This window comes from Giraffa tippelskirchi, chromosome 11 (assembly GCF_054371585.1).
Source record: "Giraffa tippelskirchi isolate mGirTip1 chromosome 11, T2T-mGirTip1v1.2.pri, whole genome shotgun sequence".
Classification (NCBI taxonomy): domain Eukaryota; kingdom Metazoa; phylum Chordata; class Mammalia; order Artiodactyla; family Giraffidae; genus Giraffa; species Giraffa tippelskirchi.
In genome coordinates this window covers 32,244,025-32,269,410 of record NC_137285.1, presented here as the reverse complement: position 1 = coordinate 32,269,410, position 25,386 = coordinate 32,244,025, and the positions used below count along the sequence as shown (strand labels likewise).

General features: G+C 36.4%; 1 long non-coding RNA gene across 1 annotated transcript in view; it reads right to left on the bottom strand.

Moving 5' to 3' along the window:
• Positions 1-14,110: 14,110 nt before the first annotated feature.
• LOC145526902 (uncharacterized) overlaps positions 14,111-25,386 on the bottom strand; it is a 153,594-nt gene continuing 142,318 nt past the window's right edge. The window contains exon 9 of the long non-coding RNA XR_014069286.1: positions 14,111-14,894. This is a non-coding gene — a long non-coding RNA (uncharacterized LOC145526902). The remainder of the gene's footprint in view (positions 14,895-25,386) is intronic.

Below are 25,386 nucleotides of genomic sequence, written 5' to 3'. Positions count from 1 at the left end.
ATGGTTAGATGGCATCACCGACTCGATGGACATGGGTTTGGGTACACTTCGGGAGTTGGTGATGGACAGGGAGGCCTGGCGTGCTGCGATTCATGGGGTTGCAAAGAGTCAGACATGACTGAGCGACTGAACTGAACTGAACTTTTCTCAGCTATTTGTAAGATCTCCTCAGACAACCATTTTGCCTTTTTGCATTTGTTTTTCTTCAGGTTGGTTTTGCTTACCACTTCCTGTACAATGTTATGAACTTCCATCCATAGCTATTCAGTCATTCTGTCTATCACATATAATCTGTGAAATCTACTTGTCACTTCCACTGTATAATCCTAAGGGATTTGATTAAGTCATACCTGACTGGCCTAGTGGTTTTCCTTACTTTCTTCAATTTAAGTCTGAATTTGGCAATAAGGAGTTCATGATCTGAGCCACAGTCAACTTCTGGTCTTGTTTTTGCTAATGGTATAGAGCTTCTCCTTTGGCTACAAAGAATATAATCAATCTGATTTTGGTATTGACTATCTGGTGACATCCAAGCATAGAGTCATCTCTTGTGTTGTTGGAAGAGGCTTTTGCTATGATCAATGCATTCTCTTGGAAAAACTCTGTTAGCCTTTGCCTTGCTTCATTTTGTCCTCCAAGGCCATTTTGTACTCCAAGATGCCTGTTTTCCAGGTATCTCTTGACTTCCTACTTTTGCATTCCAGTCCCCTATGATGAAAAGGACATCTTTTTGTGGTGTTAGTTCTAGAAGGTCTTGTGGGTTCACAGGACCATTCAACTTTATCTTTTTTGGCATTAGTGGTTGGGGCATAGACATGGATTACTCTGATATTGAATGGTTTGCCTTGGAAACAAACAGAGATCATTTTGGTGTTTTTGAGATTGCACCCAAGTACTGTATTTTGGACTCTTTTGTTGACTCCAACGGCTACTCCATTTCATCTAAGGGATTCTTGTCCACAGTAGTAGATATCATGGTCATCTGAATTAAATTTGCCCATTCCAGTCCATTTTAGTGCACTGATTCCTAAAACGTCATTGTTACTTTCCTAGTGATCAAATACTTTACATTTTTAATACTCTAAAATTTGAAGATTCTATGAGATCCACTAAAGATTGGGTAGTACTATTCTTTTGAGTTTCAAAACACCTATTCTACTACATACTTTTAAATTGTTGTTGTGTGCGTGTTCTCAGTCATGTCTGACTGTTTGCAACCCCATGGACTGTAGCCCTCCAGTCTCCTCTGTACATGGAATTCTCCAGGCAGGAATACTAGAGTGAATTGCCATTTCCTACTCCAGGGGATCTTCCAGTTCCAGGGATCAAATCTACATTTGTCTGCTGCTTTGGCAGGCAGATTCTTTACCACTGTCCTACCTGGGCTACACACTTTTAAATAATTATAAGATACTCGGACAAATTACATTTAAGTTAAGCTTCAGAATCAGATTAACAACATAGTAAAACTGCTTCACTTAATATCCTTTTCATTTTGCAATTTCCATCGCACTAGTATTAGTATCACACACAAGAATGCTGGTAAGTGGTTTGGATGCTATGGAATTTTAAAACAGCAAATGTAATTATAATTGGATAAATAGATCTTTATTCAACACTTGGCCACCTCTTTAAGGTTATGCAAAATTAGGGAAAAGTACTTAGGGAAGCTTTCTCAACATCATTGCAGGAAGACTGGGGAAATAATGCCAAATAATGGAAGAGTCCTCCATTTCTGTATTCATTACTGTCTCTTACAAAAAACAAAAAGTATTCTGTATAAAAAGTGCTTTCTGAAGTACAATAAAGTTTATTTTTTATGATAAACTTGGTATAAGGTTACTTTTCCAAAGAAAGTAGCTTTTCCAAAATACAGCTATGTGAAATGTTTTATTCACACATCTGAGTATCAAAGATTACAAAGAAATCTATTTCTTTGGTGAAACCTATTTCCTGTGAGTAAACTGACATTAGTATGGAGCGTTTTCCATTTCTTTTTCTTTTAATCAAGCTTACTGAACTTTGCTTTTATGCTAGAAATAGTTTTGGAGGATTTCAGCCAAGTGGAACTCCTTCTGGGCCTCTGTGAATCTCACTGGGAATTTTAGTTTCCTCCACTATCCTTAATATTTATTAACATTCTAAGATCTGGTCTTGGAAAGAATTTTAAACATGTCCATCTAGCGTTATTTAATATGGTGGAAACATGAGTACACACATTAATAAAACTGATCAATTAAACTTTTGTTGAAAAACAGAACTGAAAGTCCAGTGGTAAGCTAAACTTATATGACTCACTGTTTCCTTAAGAAGCATATAGTAGCATCTTTAGGAACATCCAGAATTGTCAGGTTTATATCAGGAATAATAGACAGAAAATGACCCTTTAAAAATGATGATACTTTCTTTAGAGTATCTGTTTGTTTCTTATCCATGAGACCCTAAGGACTCATGTAGCCTACACAAAGTGGAAGTAAATAATTACCCAACAGCACTTATTTCACAAATGGGTATTACTAGCCTGTTATACACCAGCAGTAGATTTAGATTCCAGTAGAAGAGACATACAATAAACAAATGAATATAAAAAGCAATAGATGAAAATTTGAGAAGTGCTAGGTGGCCAAGAACATGTTGCCTTTTCAGAGAATAACAAAAACAGACTTAGCTACTTTGATAGGAGGGAAGGGAAAGGCTGAGCTAAAAAAGTAATTTTTAGACAGATTTCTGGTTCTTGTTGAGAAGGTTGTAGGTACATACAAAGATGGGTAAAATCATTTCTATACAAAAGCATTCATCCAAAGGAGCAGGCAATACTGATTTCATATAATGTGCCAGACATTATACAAGGTCGATGTAGAATTGCTCTTCATTACACCTTACTCATATTTTTATTATCTTACATAGCAAGTCAAAAATGGAGCATTGAATTTAAGTGATTCTGTCTTCACAGCTTTGTAGATAATGTTTTCTCCTATTAAGGCCACAAATTCTCTCTTCTTACCATCTTAAGAATATCAGTTAAAACTAGGTCAGCAACTATAGAGGTTTAAAAAAGCCACATTAATATCGCTGACATTTCTGCTAATGGTAGTTGCAGTTTTGTTTTGCTCTGGTTTAGTGGTGAATACTTTCTAGAGTCTCAAATCATTAATGACTCAGTTTTGAAATGAATAAGCCAGGTAAATGGCATCATATATGAGAATCTAAATCATATGCTCTTCAAAAGCTAAAATTCATACAAATATATATTTTGTTGCATTAACATTAGAAGCACTTTCTATGCAAGGAAAAAATACTCTTTGATGTGTATACCTTATTTTTTAATTGTAAAAAAATTACATTTTCTTGCATTCCTAAAAAAACATGTATTTCCATTTAATATTATGAGTCACACTTTGGTTCACAAGAGTTGTCTTCTTTAAAATATTACCATTTTTCTGTTGATGATCCTGTTAGGACCCTTACAAGGTTCTAGGGAGGCAAGGAAGAGAAAGACACCATTAATCATACTTCGCAGGGGATTGAATTGGAGCTAACAGAGGTGAAGGAACCCATCCAAAGCTTTACATCAAAAAAAAAAAATAGAATTATCAGCAGATATGTATAAAGTCAATAGCTTAAATGAAATGTGTTTTTTAAAATTACTAAATAAAAGTAATTCATTTTGGAATGAGGTTGTGATCATCTCAAAAGACATCTTAGAGAGACCAGGGAAATAAATCAAGCATTTCAAGGCTCTGATTTTGTTTCAAAATGTGAATATTTATGCTTTAAATTTTGGGATTTGGGGCTGAGGTACTTCGTGGCATCCTAAATCTCCTTCTTCTGGGGATCAGCATAGATCTTCTTTGCTTGTTTGGCATTGAAGATCACAGCTTTCTTGGGATACTTGCTACTGGTGATTCTTCTGTAGCTCTGCAGTCACTGAATGGAGATCTTTATTTTTTAATTTTAATAATTAAATGAGAATGCAGGTAAGGATTAAAAAGTCTATTGTCCCTCCTACCATTTAAATAAATTGTTATTTCTTGGATTGTATGGCTCTATGAGGAGAGTTCTGTTGGACAGGGCCCATCAGTAAATTTTTAATCCAATTTTCTGTTGATGGACAGGGCTGTGTTCCCTCCCTGTTGTTTGGCCTGAGGTCAAACTATGGTAGGAGTAATGACAGTAGTGGCATCCTCCTTCAAAAGGTCTTGTTGTGTTCAGTGCCCCGACCCTGCAGCAGGCCACTGTCGACCCATACCTCCACCAGAGACTCCTGACACTCACAAGCAAGTCTGATTCACTCTTTTGTGGGGTCACTTCTCCTTTCTCCTGGGTCCTGGTGTGCACAGGTTTGTTTGCGCCCTCCAAGAGTCTGTTTCCCCAGTCCTGTGGAAGTTCTGTAATCAAGTCCCACTGGACTGAAAAGTCAAATTCCCTGGGATTTCTCAGTCTCTTTTCACATGGTAAATATCAGAAATTGAAAGTTATTAATTATCATTACTATAAAGTGAAATTAAATAGTATTTTGTATTAAATATTAAACTTTTCTCAAATTTTCCAGCACTTTTCTATATGCTGTAGTCATCCAAACTCTGACCATTATTTAGAGTCCCTAATATAGTAAACTTGAGTGGTAATCTATGGTATTTCAACTCAATGTGAGGAAAGGAAGAAAATAATTAAAAGTTTCACACCATTCGAAGAGTAAATTAAAACTAAATAATTGGTAAAGCTTTAACATTTTTCAAAAGAAATGTTAGAAAAATGATTGTTCTCAAAAGCTCTAAGTTGCTCTTTTCAGTGACTTTTCAAATGGTGTTGTTGTTTAATTGCTAATTATATCCAACTATTTTGAACCCCATGGACTGTAGCCTTCCAGGCTCTTACATTCATGAGATTTCCCAAGCAAGAAAACTGGAGAGGGTTGCTATTTCCTTTTCCAGGGGATTTTCCTGACCGAGGGATTGAATCATGCCTCTTGCATTCTTTACCAACAAGCCACCTGGGAAGCCCATTCAAATGCTGGGAAGACTTATTCTTCTTTCACAGAAAATTCCAATATATCATCAAATATAATCAAGGGAATAAATGGAGATTACAGAAGAAATAATTCTGGAAGAAACTCAACTCTGAGCTATTATCATAAAAGGTTAAGTGTGCCTTCTCAAATGGCATAAAATAATTTTAAAATATGTGCTCTGTTCCTATTCTATTATCTAGCTGAAGTTTATTTTCATCATTATGTTCTCTCTTCTATCATTCCACTCAGGACTTTTTCACTTTCACTTTCCTGACTGTCACTCTGACCCTCACCAAATCTGTCTCACTTTCATAGTTCAGTATTAGGGATGCCTCTTTAGAGAAGCCTTCCCAGCTCATCCTATCAAAAAGACTCAAACCAAGAAATATGGCCTATCTCAGCAACCCAGTTACTGTACTTCATATCACTCATTAAGTTGTAAGTATTTAAAACATTTTAATTTGTGATTTATCAATCTGATGTTTTTCATGCAGAGAGACCACAATCATCTCTTCCACTAATATCGTCCCAGTACCAAGAAGAGTATAGGCTTATAGTAAGTACTTAATAAAAAATCAAATTAGGGAATGCAGAAAAAAAGTTGTTTTAATTAAGATTCACTTTGTCAAGGGAGGACTCAAAGACAAGTCGAGTGAAATTTGAAGGATAAAAACTTGGGAATACTTTATAACTTCCAAGGGAAGACTACTACATGTTGAGCTGACTGTTTATGCTTACAGAAACAGATGCATAGAGTTTGAATATATACATCTAGGAATCATTATTTGACAGACCATGAGCAGGATGGATCCCTCATGCTTCAAGAAAGTAGAGTGATAATATATAGACAATATTATGAGGAACACCAACCTTCAGATGATATATAGAGGAGAAGCCTGTTTAATGGACTGTACAGGGTCCACAGTAGTAGGAGGAGGGCCAGGAAGGAAGTCATGGAAACCTAGAGAAAGAAAAATATCTCAGGAAGCAGGGGATGATCAACTGAGTCAAATGAGGCATGGGTCAAGAAAAAAAAATGGAAAATGTCATTGGATTTGTCAACATGGAAATTATCCATTGCGTTGGCAAGAATAGCATCCTTATAGAAGCCTGAAGTGAGCTGAATGGTGAATTGAAATCAGTGAGGTGGAAACAGTGTGTGAAAGTTATTATCTTGAGAAGTTTGACCAAGAAGAAAAGGAGAGGTCCATAGTCTCTCATGTGAAAATAAGGGACTCAGGTGTGTTTGGAATTCTGAATAGTTTCCATTTTTAAAAAGCAAAGAAACTCCTACTATATACAAGTCACCCTCAGTGACTTCTTAACAACACTCCAAAATAAAATATTATGTTAAAATACCATTAACTTTTCTTGAGTAAAATATATGAATAGTCATGGATAAGACTATAAATAACCTCTTGTCAGGTAAAATCTGATAAGGTTTTGACCAACTAAATGAAATTTAAAAGATAAACTTTTAGTTTTCAAACTTTTCTGATATCTGGATTGTGATTGAAGAATTACATAGAATAATAAGGTGCTAGCTAGAGAGAGATTTGCTGTAAGATTTGTGTTCTCTTGTTTTGGTTTGGTTTTCTAGCACTGAAGTTAAGAAAACATATCAAAAAAAAAAAAAGATACTGGGGACCTTAATAAAGAAGCAGCTAAAGATTGAGGAGAGATGGGAGCTTTCCAAAAGAATTCAGGTCCCTGAGAAGTCAATTTGTGGGAAAATCTAGAGTACTCAGAGAGGGGCTGGCATTTCAGAGAGAGATGGCATGTCTTTAGATTAAACCTAGGCAAAAGCAAAGTCAGGATATAGATGCATAAAATTTCATTTGGTGGTGGGGAGATAACAGGAAACACTTTTAATAGGTTTTATTTTCTCTGTGAAATATGATAAAAAGAAAATTGTCAGAGAGTTTAGAAAGCAGAAACCCACAGACTGAATGAAGAATAGTCTTTGAAGAATGCGGGAGAACAAACATTACTAGGAAAAAAAAAAGTATTGTAAGATGTGCTATTTGAAATCAACATAGTTAAACTTGATAAATTAAAATTAATTAAACCATTCTCTCGATATTTATAAAGGTCTGTGATATTACTGATCTGTTCTAGACATTAAAATAGAGAAGAGGTGAGACACAGTTACCTTTCTGTAAATTAAATCCTAGTAGGAGAGAAAATTTAATTTATGGTAAATGTATTCAGAAATTAAACCCTCATAAATAAAGTAGGCATATTTCTTAGCTCACTTAATTTTATTGTGCAGAAGTATGTGAGAATGGACTTTAGGGTTAGGATTTTCAGAACAAGAGCTGAAATATCAACTTATTATAGCCAAATTAGGACAAGAGAAGTTGGTAAATTAACTAACATAAAAATAAACGTTTTTGACTCCATATAATTACACGATGAAAATTTCTGCAGAATTATATATATAATCTAATTTTTAAGATAAAGCTAAATAAAAAATCAACATGAGTATTTTATTTTTCATGAAATAGTCATCATCTTTTAAAAGTTGCTATACCTTCTGTGATATGTACTGATCGGATAGTGTTCAAGTCATGTATTACAGAAAACTGTATTTTTATTTCAAGATTCATCTGGGCCAGCACCTGAATCATATTAGTAATTACAAATCATGTAAAACACATTTCCTTCACTAGCTATGGCATTTTCTCTGGAAGAAGTATCTTTTATCTCCTCCTGAGGGAACCGTATATCCAAAAGATTCTCACTGAAAATGTGTATCAAGAATTGTTTCTTGATTACAATGCCATGCATCATGGTGCTGTGGCTTAAAGGCTCTGTACTTTCCTTCCAGACACTGCTTTTGAAGCACTTTTATTTCAGCAACTCAAAATGTAGTGTCTTGAAACCTGGCACTTGAGTTGCAAACTGAGATTAATTTTTTTTTTTAATAAGAATTAATGCAAGTGGTCAAGCCCTTTGATGTTTTAGTGGAGTTTCTAGGACTTTTCTAGTCATCCACAAATAAAACAAGTTCTCAGTACTTTCAAAGATTAATAGCTCAACGATACATTGTACAACAGTGAGATAAATATTAAATAAAGGCTGATGCCAGGAGAATTTACTTTTTTATTCTGGGATGTAAAGAACAAAACAGACCAAATATTGGTCTTGAGTGCCTCTCAACCAGCAATGGGACAGCAACTTTTCTTAGCACATTGAATATAAATCAAATTTATAATCTCTATTTCAGATCCTCAAGTTATTCAGGTTTTATTATATTGAGTGCATTAAGGCCTCTACACACACACACACACACACACACACACAGCAAAAGAAAATCTTTCTGGAAGACACAAGTTATCTATGGTTGGGCAAGGACTCATGTGTAAGGGCAGTGTGGCAGTTTTTCAGTGTTTTTACAGCTGTTGATACAAAAAATAAAAATAGATGTAAGATTTGAACCATCAATCAATAGCTTCTAAATCCTGACTATTTTATTTTAAAATTAAGACAGAAATTTCAACAGTGCATATAGTACAACTAAGTTACAGTATCATCCTTCTATATGTGATGTATTCAAAACCTTAAGTCCACCATTGAGTCTATGGTCTTTTATAATCTCTTAGTGAAAAGATATATTTGTAAATGAGGAGACTATCAGAGACATCATTTTTTTTTATACCACATATGTTGTTTTATTGCACTTCACAGATATTGCATTTTTTACAAACTGAAGTTTTGTGGCAATTCTTGTCAAGCAAGACTAGTGGTGCCATTTTTCCAATAGATTTTTTAAATTAATTTTTTTTATTGAAAGATAATTGCTTTACAGAATTTTGTTGTTTTCTGTCAAACCTCAACATGAATCAACCATAGGTATACATATATCCCTTCCTTTTTGAACCTCCCTTCCAACTCCCTCCCCATCCCACTCATCTAAGGAGACATCATTTTTTAAACCTAACAGGGCATGTCAATCCAGCTGGGGCTTAGACCCTCATAAGAAAGATGAATTAAATGTTGAGAGAACTGGCTTCTTTGGAGACTACAAGTCTGAGATGAATGGGTGATCTCAAAGAAACATTGAACAGATCAAATGCCTTTCAAATCTAGGTTACTGACTTGCGTCTCTTTCACTTAATTAGGAAAACATCTTTTCATATGAATTTATTTCATACATTTTTTGTATTTATATTTTATGCTTTTCACTTAATTAGGCCTCTAAATATCCATCAGTGGTTGTTTTGAATCATTATGTTGATGATCTTAGCCCATTTCCTCCTACATTAGAAAAAATGGGATTCTCAAAAGAAAATACACATTAAGTAATTAAGCAAAGATTGTAAAAAGCTACAACTTTTAATACAGTCCATGTGATCATGGGAGGATGGTTTGAAGTAGAATGTTTACCTTACTTATGTAATTGTAGAAAAAAAGCATAAAATATAAATACAGAAAACATATGAAATAAATACATATGAAAAGATGTTTCCCTTATATTTGCTGTCCCTTTTCAATGAGTGTAAACACTTTAGCCTTTAATAATAAACATATTTCCAGTGTAATGACTCTGAGCCAATAACTTACTGACTTGGTGATTTGAACCCAGTTGGTGTGACTTTGGAAAAGGAAATGGCAACCCACTCCCTTGCCTGGAGAATCCTGTGGACAGAGGAGCCTGGTGGGTTGCCATCTCTGGGGTCGCACAGAGCTGGACACAACTGAAGCGACTTAGCAGCAGCAGCAACAGCAGGTGTGACTCTAAAGTACACATTCTTAACCAATTTCCTTCACAAATACATTTTTTTAAGAATTTAATTTAAATATATTGCAAATTTAACCTGTAAATTTCTATTGAGCATTGTGCTAAATGCTTTAAGTGTCTAACACAAGTGAAATACAGAAGTTCACAGTCCAGTGTAAAGACAAGCTATGTTGAAATCCAGCTTCTAAATAACAGAAATTAGGGAGTTATTTCTGGATAGTATAGATAATTTCACTTGGGAATATCTATGAAAACCTTCCCAGTTCAACTGCTCTGGTTTGTCCCAGCACTGTTTTTTGTTTGAGCCCTGAAATACCCTCACAGACCTGGCAAGAAGGGTTGGGCATATAGCATGGCCTGGTAAAGTAGTGTTCAACCCAAAAGAACTGAGAAAATGTACTCAAATACGCCTACATAAATGTTCAGATAATTGTCCATGAATGGCAGTATTCACAAGGGCAAAAAAGTGTAAATAGCACAAAGGCCCTTCAGTGGATGAATAGATTAAAGGAAACATGGTACATACATACAATGAAACTTATTCAGCCATACAAAAAAATAAAATTTCAATGAATACTGCAACATGGGTTACATCAAAAATGTACTACGTAGATAAAGCCAGACACAAAATTAACATAATCCACGATTCCATTTATGTGAAATATGCAGAACAGGTAAATTTGTAGAAACAGAAAACAAGTTAGTGGTTGCCTGGGTTGAGGGCGAGGAGGAATGGGAAGCAACTATTTATTGGAATGGGGTTAACTTTTAGGATTATGTAAAAACTTGAACTAGACAGAAGTGGTGGCTACGTAGCATTGTTGTTCACTTACTCAGTCATGTCCGACTCTTTGAGATCCCATGGACTGCAGCACACTGCATCTCTGTCCTCACCATCTCCTGGAGCTTGCTCAAACTCATGCTCATTAAGTTGGTAATGCCATCCAACCATCTTGTCCTCTGTCAAACCCTTCTCCTGCTAGCAATCTTTCCCAGCATCAGGGTCTTTTCTAATGAGTCAGCTCTTCACATCATGTGGCCAAAGTATTGGTGTTTCAGCTTCAGCATCAGTCTTTCCAATGAGTATTCAGGGTTGATTTTCTTTAGCATTGACTGGTTGGATCTCATTGCAGTCCAAGGGACTCTCACGAGCCTTCTCCAATATCACGGTTCAAAAGCATCAATTCTTTGGCATCAATTCTTAGGCGCTCAGCCTTCTTTATGGCCCAACTCTATTTTACCATTACATCAGTTCTTTGTGGTACAATTACATAAGTAACTCTCACATTCATACATGACTACCGAAAAAACCATAGCTTTGACTATACAGTTACCAAATTGTTCACTTTAAAATTATTAACGTTAAATTATGCAACTTTTACCTCAACAAAAAATCATAATACTCAAAATACTGAGAGCAAATAGAACAATTTTAGACACCCACAATACAGAATGCTCTATGAAAGATTAAAGAATTAATCTTAGAAAGTATAATTGTAATTAACTAGAATAATCAATCAATGGTAAAATATCAAATGATGTTAACTATTTTGTATAGAATATTCCAGCTTTGCTTTTTTAATTTTGATATTTGTTTCTATGAAAAAGATAAAGGGTAACTAAAATCATATTTTGATAGTAGGTTCTTAATATATTCATGAATAAAAGTGAATTCAAATATTTATTAGTCTTCAATTCTGCCTAGTTATTCTATAACTCTGTATCTATGGACTATCCATAGTGTTATGAGAAAACATAAAGAGTTCATAGTCACACTATCTTAAAAGTATCATCTAAGAAAATTATGTAAGTAGCTTTCAACCAAAACTGACTAACTTGCTAAAGGTAATTGTATTTTAGCAAATTTCCTTCATTTTTATAAAGAAACTACTTATTTATTTAATTTTTAAGATTTAGTGACAAAAAATGTGTTGCTACTATAATTTGCATCAACTGAAGCATTAAATTTCTAATTTACTTGTTCATGGAAGCATATAAAACCACATGTAATATTTCTACAAGAAAAAATATTCTTACTACTACTTAAAAATTCTATTCATTAAGCCAATGGAAAAATTGTAAATTAACTTTAGTACTTATTCTTGGTTGCTATAAATCTTGCCTTTCAGGTTAGGACCTTCTTTTTTTTTTTTTCAATTAAAATGAAGTTTCCAAATGCACCATTGATTTTTTTTTTCAGTTCAGTTCAGTTAAGTTGCTCAGTCATGTCTGACTGTTTGCGACCCCATGGACTGCAGCACATCAGGCTTCCCTGTCCATCACCAACTCCTGGAACCTGCTCAAACTCTTGTCCATTGAGTCAGTCATGCCATCCAACCACTCATCCTCTGTTGTCCCCTTCTCCTCCTGCCTTCAATCTTTCCCAGCATCAGGGTCTTTTCCAGTGAGTCAGTTCTTCACATCAGGTGGCCAAAGTATTGGAGCTTCAGCTTTAGCATCAGTCTTTCCAATGAATATTCAGGACTGATTTCCTTTAGGATTGACTGGTTTGGTCTCCTTGCAGTCTAAGGGACTCTCAGGAGTCGTCTCCAACACCACCATTCAAAAGCATTAATTCTTTAGTGCTCAGCTTTCTTTGTGGTCCAACTCTCACATCCATACATATGATTTTTCTTACAACATAACAACTTGTCTGTACATGAACTAATAGGCAAATTAAATTCTAGCTCTAAGATTAGATTTGCTGCCCTCACTTTAGTTGATAGTGTTCTGGCATCATCCATTCACTGTCAAAACACATTATTTCAAAACTAGAGAACAAACTGATTCCATATTATCACACCAAAACCCATTTGTTTTCATTTTGTAATGCTGTAATTTTTAGTATTGTTAAATATTTGTTTTTGACAGAACATGTGATTGCTTCTATGGCAATATTTTCTATGGATACTCAGTTTAAGTATAAATATTAACAATATTCTTCATCTCACTTTCTCAATTAAGCATAATTATTTATCAGAGTTGAAGCTGAAACTCCAATACTTTGGCCACCTGATGCGAAGAGCCAACTCATTAGAAAAAACCCTGATGCTGGGAATGGTTGAAGGTAGAAGGAGAAAGGGACAATAGAGGAAGAGATGGTTGACAATATGGTTGCTCTCCTGAGCAAGCTCCAGGAGATGGTGAAGGACAAGGAAGCCTGGCATGCTGCAGTCCATGGGGTCGCAAAGAGTCAGATATGCCTGAGCGACTGAACAGCAACAAATTTATCAGAGCACTCATACTATCAGGGAGAATATTTTGCTGTGTACAGCTCCAGTGGGCATCCTTGGATTTGTGTGGTGTACAAGTCTGATGTGCACACAGTCTTCATGGAAGGAATAAAATGTGTTTTTCAAAATATTCATTGTTCATACTTCTATAAATCAACTGGTTTTGTGTTTTTTTTTTGTTTTTTTTTTGCGGGGTGATTTGTTTTCTCATTGCCTGCATAATCAAGTACAGTGTTGCAATTGGAAAAAAGGTAGGACTCAGAAGGCAGGTTGGTTGGTGGAGACAATGGTGAATTTTAGGTAAGTTGATGATATGTCCAGGGTTCCACGGTCAGCCCAGTTTGCATCCATTGTCCAAACATAATTAAACAGGGTTAATAATTAATAATTAAATGAGGCTTAAACAATTTTCTTTCTCAAAAAGTCATGATATGTATGATAAATTATATGGGAATCCTAATGATGCTTAATAGAGTAACATCCAAATAAACTGTACAGCATGCAATAAAACAACAAATTAGTATAAAATTAAGGTTAGAAAAGGATTTGAGATTTATTTATACAGAGACGGGTTTTATACATAGGAATAGATTAATTTACTATGTAAGAAAATGGGGAAAGTAGAAGTTGAAAAGTTGATATTGTAGCATGAAAAATATAAAGACATTTAAGAATTTGAGGAGCTTTTAGTTACCAGAGGCAAACCAGGATGGTGCAAGGTTAAGGAAACCAACTGAGAAAACATAGGTGGGCCCCTGTCAAAGAAGATGGACATCAAGGGATTAAAGACCAAGAGGAGTTCATCGATTTTATGGCTAAAATAACTATGCAAAAACATAAGCCTCTGGAATTTGAAGATAGCATTATATCCAACCGAAGGTATACCACCGTGCTTGCTAGAAAAGAGCTAAGAAGCTAACTTTACCAGCATAAAATAGATATTTTGCCTTGCCCTGCCCCTCCCAAATGGTGTATTGATATTGGTTCCTATCAAATGGCAAAAACATATACACCACACCTAAATGTTTCCCTTCTGTAGGCAGTTTCCTGGGATGGAATTTTGTTACTGAATTCAAGCTTAAACAGCTTACTGCATAACACACCAATAAATGGAGAGACAAATCATTGGGACAAGGAATATCAACTTTATTTGGAAAGCCAACAGACTGAGAAAATGGTAGACTAATGTCCAAAGAACCATCTTGCCTGGGTTTGAATGCTAGTTTATTTTATAGAGCAAAGAGGGGGACTTGAGGAGATAAAGGAAAATAGGCCATACATTGCTGCAAATATTTCCTGATTCCAGTCTGACTCTGGAGAAGATGTGTTGATTTCTTCCTCCCTACAACCATTCATAGGTGGGCCTCATCAGAATGCTTCCCATGAACTAAGCAAAGGTACTTTAGCTTAACACTCAAGCATGGCAGTCAGGATTCTGGAGATGGGTCATTATGTAAATTTAAACTGTAGGCAACACACCTTTCAGTCAGTTCAGTCTCTCAGTCATGTCCGACCCCTTGCAAACCCATTGACTGCAGCACGGCAAGCTTCCCTGTCCATCACTAACTCCTGGAGCTTGCTCAAACTCATGTCCATCAAGTGGATGATGCCATCCAACAACTCATCCTCTGTCGTCCCCTTCTCCTCCTGCCTTCAATCTTTCCCAGCATCAGGGTCTTTCCAAATGAGTCAGTTCTTCACATCAGGTGGCCAATATATTGGAGTTTCAACTTCAACATCAGTCTTTCCAATAAATATTCAGGACTGATTTCCTTTAGGAATTCCTGGTTTGATCTCCTTGCCATCCAAGGGACTCTCAAGAGTCTTCTGCAACACCACAGCTCAAAAGCATCAATTCTTTATCACTCATCTTTCTTTATAGTCAAACTATTACATCCATACATGACTACTGGAAAAATCATGAAATTATAAAACAACAGGAAAAACAATAGCAAATGTTAAAGTAGCAAAAACAATAAAACACAAAGGTTAAAGTAAATGAAGCAGATCCAATATGAAGTCATTCATTTTCCCCATTACAATTTTCCTTTAATACAGGATATTGAAAATGTTTGTTTAAAAACATAGTATCTTTTGCTTAAGAATCCAGATTTTAAGCTGTTACTCAGTGAATGGCTAGTGGTGAGTGGGAAAAATAAATTCTGTGCTTTGAATTCACATATTGGATTTATTGAGGCTAAAAACACTTATGCCTGCTTGAAGGAAACATATGTAGGAGAAAAAGGTCAACAATGAAGAAAAACTGGGAATGCTGAATGCTTTCAGAAGGAGGTCATAGTGGAGGCAAGAGAGAACAGGTTTGAAGGTTAGGGTTGAGACTTAGTGGAGTAAGGAATGTGCAGAACAGGGTGTCTGAAACAGGGAAAAATGATAACACATAAAGACACAGGGAAGAAAAGTGTGAGATAAGAATGAAAAAACTTGTATTTAACAGAGGTGTGGATTTTTCAATTAATTTCAAAAGGGCCTTTGAGGACAAGAAGCTGTATGTTATTTAAAACAGAAATTTAAAATATTATACACAACATACGCTTGGTGATGATAACTTTTCACATCCTTAAACATATCAATGGCCTTTCCTGGTAACTCAGATGCTAAAGAATTTTTCTTCGATGCAGAAGACTCAAGTTCAATCCCTGGATCAGGAAGATCCTCCAGAGAATGGAATAGCTACTTGCTCCAGTATTCTTGCCTGGAAAATTCCATGGACAGAAGAGCTGGGAAGGCTACAGTCCATGGCTGCAAAGAATTGGACATGACTGAGCAACTAACACTTTCACTTTTACTTCAAACATAATAACAACATGAGGTATGCAGTAATACCACTCAAATGGCAGAAAGTGAAGAGTATCTAAAGAGCCTCTTGATGAGGGTGAAGAGGAGAATGGAAAAAGCTGTCATAAGACTCAACATTCAAAGAAGTAAGATCATGGCATCTGGTCCCATCACTTCATGGCAAATAGAAGGGGAAAAATCAGAAACAAGTGAAAATTTTTATTTTCTTGAGCTCCAAATCACTGTGGACAATGATTAAAGTCATGAAATTAAAAGACACTTGCCCCTTGGAAGGAAAGCTATGACAAACCTAGATAACACATTAACAGTGAGACATCACTTTCCCAACAAAAGTCACTAGAGCCAGAGCTAAATAACATACAGCTTCTTGTTCTCAAAGGACCTTTTCAAATTAATTGAAAAAGCCACACTTCTATTAAATACAAGTTTTATCATTCTTATCTCACACTTTTCTTCCCTGTGTCTTTATGCATTATCAATTTCCCCCAGTAGACATGTACACACATGACAGTTGAACCATTAGGAAGTTTGAAGGCCAAAGAATTGATGCTTTCAAATTGTGGTGCTCAGAAGACTCTTGAGAGCTTCTTGGATTACAAGGAAATAAAACCAGTCAGTCCTAAAGGAAATCAACCCTGAATATTCATTGGAAGGAGTGATTCTGAAGCTGAAGCTCCAATACTTTGGCCACCTGATATGAAGAGCTGACTCACTGGAAAAGACTCTGATGCTGGGAAAGATTGAAGGCAGAAGGAGAAGAAGGCAACAGAGGATGAGATGGGTGGATAGAATCACCAACTCAGTAGACATAAGTTTGAGCAAATTCCAGGAGATAGTGAAGGACAGGGAAGCCTGGCATGCTGCAGTCTATGGGGTTGCAAAGAACAGGACACGATTTAGTGACTAAACAACAACAAAACGTACCAACATACTTCACATGTAAAACTGCTAGGCAACTGGAAGGGACCTACTCTCTCCATTTCATCTATTCATGTGTTAACTACTCCTCAAGACTCTTCCAAAGTCCTGTTGTTACTGAAAGCAAGTTGAAGTTCTGGAGGTAGAGTGAAGACAAACAAATCTAAATATCAGAGTTTGGAGCAGAGAAAGGTTAATTTCAGGGCAAGCGAGGATACTGGTGGCTTGAGCCCTAAAGCCTCAAGCTCCTTGAAGGGTTTCGGCAAAGCACTTTTAAAGCCCAGGTGAAAGAGGGAGGAGGTTAGTTGTCACAAATTTCTTGGTCCTGGAATCCCTTGTTCTTGCAGTTGTCCCTATAGATCAGGTCACAGTGTTCCTGTAAACCTCCAGATAAACAAATGTTTTTCTCTATTCTGCTTTTTTAAAATTTCTGTATAAATGGAAAGTGTTATACCTCTAAAGGTCAGAGCCTTGACAATGGACTGCTGTATACTTCAGGCTGCTATATGCAATATTCTTTTACAAAAGATGCAGAACCAGCATAACTGATAAGGATAGAGTAGGGTAAGCAAATAGTTAGCTCAGAAATCCCATTAGAATATTATTAACAGAGAGAAAACTTCAGGGAAGCTTTGGGAGACAACTGTAAGTTAATAATCACTCAAGAAACAGGTTTTCTTAACCACAAAACCAAGCAGGCTTGCTTAATACACAGCATGGAAGAGAAGCACAGCTTCAAAACAATACAACAATGGTGAAATGAGGCCCTCCTTCTGCAGTGAGCTCAGTAAGTTAATTACCTCTAGGACATGCTCTCTGCACACATAAGAAGCAATAATTTATGGAAAGGTGACATTATATAGTGAAAGACTCACACTGCACTGAGAACTGAAATAAATTTTTCTTAGTGCTATGGAAGTACCTACTTGATGATGTAGGAACAGGAAAACTCCCCTGCCCAACCCGGAGGAGGAGCTGATGATGGAAGCCTGATGTCTACTTAAGAGTGAGGAAGAATGTGGTCTTCTCCCCTTCCCCAGTTTTCCTTTGATTATAAAACTGTAACCCAGTAAATTCTTGGGCCAGTAGCATCTTGCTCACTGACTTGTAAGCCTCACAAGTATCCTATTTTAATAAATCACTTGTCTATCACTCTGCCTCTAACTGAATTCTTTCTGTACTGAGACATAAAGGACCTGAGCTAATTGGAGCGCCTCCCCACCCCCACTCCACATACATTATCTAGAGGTTTCTTTCATAACTAAGCACAGACGACAGAGCACAAAGGTTAAAATAAATGAAACAACTATAATATGAGATCAGATTTGTTATTCCCTACTACAGTATGTTCTTCCCCAAATTTGTCTTTACTGTTGTAACAGACTGTGGTGTCTACTTCCCACCTCAAATGCTTAGAGAATTTCCTGTTACTCACACACTGGATACTTCACTATCAGTGGTCCTGTACTGCTCTTTCATATTATGAGTATGTCTTGTTTATATTTTCAGAATCATTGCAATCTCATATGGGTTAAACACTACACATATGTATGCATATATGTATGTATATGTAAGTGAAAGTATTAGTTGCTCAGTCATGTCTAACTCTTTGTAACCCCATGGACTATAGCCCACCAGGCTCTTCTGTCCATGGAATTCTCCAGGCAAGAATATTGGAGTGGATAGCCATTCCCTTCCTCTCCAGGGTATCTTCCCAACCCATGGATCAAACCCATCTCTCCTTCATTGCAAGCAGATTCTTTACTGTCTGAGCCACCAAGGAAGCCCATGTGTGTGTGTGTGTGTGTGTGTGTGTGTGTGTGTGTGTATACTCCTAATTCTTATGTGAACTAAAAAATATATATAATATCCACAGGCACACCACTGAATAATGAGGAAACTATGGAAAATCAAGATTTATTTAAACTATACAAATATTATTAACTAACATGATTATAGGCAGGCGCTTTACCATCTGAGCCACCAGGGAAGTCCAGAAGTAAAATAGAAAACGCAATTGTATTCTTTCAAAAGCAATAAATAATTTAAAAGATACCCATAAAATAATACAACTATTTTGTTCAGATCCTGAGTATTCTTAAAGCATTTAATCATGCTATTGTATTTTATGTAGACATTAAAAAATCTTGTACAAAAGAACATTTAACCATATGAGATAATATTTGAGACAGTGACTTTTAGAGCAGGTTATAATATATTTTACTTTATGATTGCTTTGGTGCAAAAGTAAAAGTACGCCTAGAAATGAAACTGGAAAATATACAATACAGATATTAATATTTAATACCTTAGATGATAGAAATATAGTTGCTTTTGAGATTTTGTATGTACCTGTATTACTTTGTAACGTTAATATGTAATTTAAAAATTACTGTATATATTTTTAAAGCACTTAGTCTCTGTCTTATGGAATAATTATAAAATTCATCAAATAAATGAGATCTATGAACATACTCAGAACAAATAAATTGTACTCAAGAGGAAGTATACTGTAATTATATGAAAACACTAGCTTGTGCCACAATATATAACAAGACTATGTTGTTGTAATTAATCGATAGCTCATGAATTTCATCACCTCTAAATACATCAAAATAGGACATAGTGTGATAGATTTTTACATAGCACCTGCTTATTCATAGGGTTAATTTTATATGCAACATACTGTGATGAGTATTGAGAATGTATCACAAGAAATGGTTCTTAATGAGAATTTATCCACAGTGAAATAACACAAACACATACACGCACACACACACACAGTAGCTTTCAGTATAGTATAATAACAGGGCCACAAAATTGAAGATACAGATTCATGACATTTTTAAAAGCATGTAAAAGACTTGATGCTGCTGCTTCTGCTAAGTCGCTTCAGTCGTGTCCGACTCTGTGCGACCCAATAGACGGCAGCCCACAAGGCGCCCCCCTCCCTGGGATTCTCCAGACAAGAACACTGGAGTGGGTTGCCATTCCTTCCTCCAATGTATGAAAGTGAAACGTGAAAGTGAAGTCGTTCAGTCGTGTCCGACTCTTAACGACCCCATGGACTGCAGCCTACCAGACTCCCCCATCATTGGGATTTTCCAGGCAAGAATACTGGAGTGGGTTGCCATTGCCTTCTCCACTAAATTGTAAAGATTCTTTTTCTTACAAAAACATCCAGTTTTGTTATTGTCAAAAATGTTTATTTTCAAATTATGTAGAAATGTTGAGGTCATTTATATCAAAGCATGAATTTGGAATTCCATGTTGGTAGAGGATACTATCGATTTAACTGGGGAATTACATGAGCTTGGAAAATTTGGAAGCATCCAAAGGACAGTTTAGCATGTAAAGGACAGTTTAAACGGGAGAATAAGTTGTGTACATTATTTCACATGGGGAATAGGAATCAATGCAAGTGATTTAAACAGAATGATTTGAAAATATTGTTGCTTTGGAAGGAGTTCCATATCAGTGGTGCAAAAGATATGCAGGGTCCTCAGGCTAAGGTAAGAGAGAGAGAGCAGTTAGGATGCCCTTGCATCTGGGAATAGATTGAAAGAAAAAAAAAAAAAAAAACAGAGGAGAAGCAATGAATAAAGGAAAAGCCTACAGCTTGGAATCCGAGGAAGAAATGGCCAGGGAAAAGACATAGAGAAGGATTCCCTGGTGGGAAAGGATGATGGTGATCCTGATGCTGGGAAAGATTGAAGGCAGGGGGAGAAGGGGATGACAGAGGATGAGATGGTTGGATGGCAACACCGACTCAATGGACGTGAGTTTGGGTAAACTCTGGGAGTTGGTGATGGACAGGGAGGCCTGGCGTGCTGCGGTCCATGGGGTCGCAGAGTTGGACATGACTGAGGGACTGGACTGAACTGATCCTGAGAAGAAACCAAACAGATAGAAATCTTCTCATTCATTTATTCACTAAAAATATATTTATAGAGCACCTCTCATGCACAGGCCACTTTTCTGTCCTCTGGTGACACTGAATGGAAGATAATTTTTACTCTCATGAAGTTTATTAAATTTATTGTGAAGAAAGTTTATAATCTAAATAAACAAATTGGAGGACAGAAAATGACCAAGGACCTAGATCCTCTTCAAAAAAGAGTGAGGACAGGAAATGTGTAATCAAGGAGGAAGATTTATTTAAAATAGAACACTCAGAGAGAGCTTCTATCAGTGTGACATTAGAGCAGAAACCTGATGGAGATTAAGAAGCAAGTCAAATGGACAAAATGGGAAAATGGACAAAAGGACAAAATTTTCAGGCAAAGGGAGCAGCAGTGGTATGACAAGAGGATATCTGGAGTGTTTAAAGAACAGCAAAGAAGCTACAGACCTGGCTTTCAATGAAGGGGGTATGTACAGCTGCTGAATTGAGACATTGAGAATGTCTAGCAAATTTCACATGTCTCATCACTGCAAGAACTATAGCCTTTTCCCTGAGGTAGATAGGAAGTTTTGGAAGATTTTAGGCATGAGTGGTATGACAGCAATTTGATGTTGACTTGAAAAGCAGCTCTCTAACCTCCTGGGGTAAGAGTGTGGACTGGGAGCTGTGGATTAAGGCAGAAAGCAGTGATACATATCAAGAGGTAGAGTAAAGATCCACAAAATCCCAAGGGAAAGATGACAGTGTTATGGGTGTTCACAGTGAAAGTGATGTGAAAATCGTCTGATTCTAACAATATTTTTGAAAAGACAAAAAGTAGATGATGGTGTTTCAGAAAGAGAGGGAGATAATTTACAAAGTGCTAAAATGAATACTTAAATTCACTATTTTATGTGGCATTCCAGAGGCCAATATTTTCAGAAGAATACAGGCACAAAAGCCACATGTGTGTAAATTGAGAGAATTTGCACTAGATGACTTGTATGTTCTTTGTCTAGTTCTATAAGACTGTTCCTAAACTTCATTCTGGAGCATATAACTCTATTATCACACTGCTTGGGATAAATATTTTGTTTATTTTGTTAGATTCTACTTAGCTTTGTATCATTTTCAAATTGAAGGAAGGAAGGAAGGACAGAGGGAGGAAAGAAGAAAGAAAGAAAAAGAAAGAAGAAAGGTGTATAAAGTGTTACAGAGGAGAAAGGACACAAGAATGGGTGGAAGTTTATGAAGATCACAGTTGGTCAGCCCTTCCTTATGAGTCTGAAGGGCCAGGTGCTAGCTGACAAGCCTCGGGGGGCTTGGCTAACTGCTGGAGAGGCACAATATGATGAGCCTATGTCCCAAAGCAAGGAATCTAAGAAGATGGTGTCTAAAGCAGCCACAATGTAGTCAGTTCAAGAGGAAGAAACTTACTCGAAGAATGCAGGATGATGGGGGAGAACAAACTTGTGAAACCATCCCAGACAGGAGTGACAAGATGGTGAGACTGACTATGGGCTTTTTAGGAATTCCCCAACAGATGCTTGACAATAGCAGGCAAGATTGCTGGAGTGTAAAAGGGACTTCATTTTCTTTCCACCAGCTTCTAGATTTGGCACCTGTAATTGGCAGAATAATGGTCACCAATGATGCTCATGCCTGATTCTTTGCATGACAAAGAGATTTCACTGAAGACCATGGCAGACCTCAGGCTCTTAAGTCCAACAGTGTAAATGAGAACATTGTACTCAGCATTTATATATCTTTCCAGGGACACAGGCTTCAAACTGTCCCAGTGTGTAGTTCATTCTTGAAGCAAATTACGTAATTCCTCTGATGACAAACACCTCCCTATGTGTCTTCTTTCTTTTCCAGAGGCACCCAGCATATATTGGTGCCCCTGTGGTTTAATCACATGGGGTTTATGTAACTCACTACACCTCGATTTTCAGAAGAAGGAGTATAGAAAAAGAAGTGGAGAGGCCAAGTCTAGCCAGTTAATGAGTTTGTAGGTGATATTTCCACAATGGACAGCCAACAAGGAGAGGACCTGTGAACAAGGGGGCACTGTGCCCAGGCGCATAGGAGGGCAAAGGGACAGTAGGGGATTAGTTCACTTTTCTTCATGGTGAGACTGCTGTCCCCATAGGACCTATAAGGGGAGTTTCTAGAAAGCAATTAAAGAATTTTAGAACTTAAGAAAATGTTGGGAGCTAGTTATAGATGTTGCAGGTGCAAAGTTTACTCATGGAGAGAGAGTGAGAATAGAAACGACCTAGACAAAATTCGGAGGAATGCACATGTTTAAAGAATGTAGAGGAGAAAGAATTCAGATATGCAACCGCAGAAAATGGCCATCTGAGAGGGAAAATCATAGCCAGGAAAATGGTCTGTTAAGTCTTGAAGTCAAAGCTTAAAGAAGTCATTTTTCACAGTAACAGATAGCCAATGATGTCCTTATAAATGTTGAGTGACCCACTAGGGAGGGGAGGAGAGCCGTGGTGTGAGGCATTTGCTGATTTCTGTGCTATAAATATTCCTGGTATGATCCATCTTCAAACTACTAACAGGGTGTCAGGGGCTCTCAAAATTCCTGAAATTTTGCAATTGGCTCTTTTGAGTAAATAAAAGCTGGCTCCTGCATATCACTCCATTTGGTTCAACTAGAATAGACCTAGAAATTCATTTGATAATGACATTGAGTCAGAGAGATATTTTAGAGAGAGGGGAGGGGCAGAGAGAGGAATGAACCCAAAGGACTTGAGAACAGGGCCCTTTTTTTTTTTCTTCTCACAGAAGCCATTTATTCTTGCTTTTATTCAGCATTGTCAATCATGGTGAAAAGCCTACCCTGATAGAAAGCATGTTGATGTCTTATCACACCAAAAAAATCTTCCTTTATTTTCCAGGTACTTGGAATTATACAGATTTTTTTTCCTATCCATTGACTAACAGATGGACAAGAAGGTTTAATTCCACAGATATATAAAAGTACAAATAGTGACAGCTGTCTTAGAAATAAGAATACCAAAAAATTGCATCTCAAGGTTTAGTATTAGTATATCATGTGAAATTAACAATTAAAGAAATAAAATAAAAGTATGATTTTGTGTTTGTTTTTATCTGAATCTTTTTCACAGTTTGCACAAGGTTACTATTGTAAGAACTAGCATCTGAAAAGTATACTTGGACCACATCTAATTTATAACTTTTTTTAGAACCGAGACAATATTCTCAAAGTCTGAATAACACTTAAAATAGTATATACTATAGAGATTTAGCATGTCAATTAAATATGTGGGCCTATTTAATGCTATTTGATATCTATCAAAGTTTTTCACAAAATTTTCTACTAAAAGGGTTCAAAATACAATGGAACATTACTCAGGCTGAAAAATAATGAAATAATGCAATTTGCAGCAACATGGAGAGACCTGGAGATTGTCACTGTAAATCAACTATACTCCAATAAAAATTTTTAATTAAAAAATATTAGCAAAGGTTAAAATAGGGAAATAAAAGAGAGGTTCAAGAAATAAAATTAGCAAGTGGCTGATTAAAGAAGAGAAAAGAAATTTATCATTTATCAAGGATGAAATGCATGTCCAGGAAAAAAAAAATTCATAAAAATTTCATAAAAATTTGTACATTTCTTTCAAAAATTAATTTATTTTAATCAGAGAATAATTACTTCACAATATTATGATGGTTCTTGCCATATCAACATGAATCAGCCACAAGTATACATGTGTCCGCCCATCCTGAACACATCCTAAACCCCTGAATTTAAGGTCAAATTCAGCCTTAAATTGAAGTAAAGAAAACCACTAGACCATTCAGGTATGACCTAAATCAAATCCCTTACAATTATAAAGTGGAAATGACAAGTGGATTCAAGGGTTTAGATCTGATAGAGTACCAGAAGAACAATGGACAGAGGTTTGTGACATTGTACAGGAGGCGGGGATCAAGACCATTCCTAAGAAAAACAAATGCAAAAAGGCAAAATGGTTGTCTGAGGAGGCCTTAAAAATAGCTGAGAAAGAAGAGAAGCAAAAGGCAAAGGAGAAAAGGAAAGATATACCCATTTGAATGCAGAGTTCCAAAGAATAGCAAGGAGAGATAAGAAAGCCTTCCTCAATGATCAATGCAAAGAAATAGAGGAAAAGAAAAGAATGGGAAGAAATAAAGATCTCTTCAAGAAAATCAGAAATACCAAGTGAATATTTCATGCAAAGTTGGGCACAATAAAGGACAGAAATGGCATCGACCTAGCAAAAGCAGAAGATATTAAGAAATGGTGGCAAGAATACACAGAAGAACTATATTAAAAAAATCTTCATGACCTAGGTAATCACAATGTGTGATCATTCACCTAGAGCCAGACATCCTGGAAAGTGAAGTCAAATGGGCTTTAGGAAGCATCACTGAGAACAAAGCTAGAGGAGGTGGGAAATTCCATTTGAGCTATTTCAAATCCTAAAAGATGACGCTGGAAAGTGTTTCACTTAATATGCCAGTATATCTGGAAAACTCAGCAGTGGCCACAGGACTGGAAAAGGTCAGTTTTCATTTCAGTCCCAAAGAAGGGCAATGCAAAAGAATGATCAAACTACTGCAAAATTGCACCCATCTCACATGCTAGTGAAGTAATGCTCAAAATTCTCCAAGCCAGGCTTCAACAGTACATGAACCGAAAACTTCCAGATGCTCAAGATGGTTTTAGAAAAGGCAGAGGAACCAGAGATCAAATTGCCAACATTCATTGGATCATCAA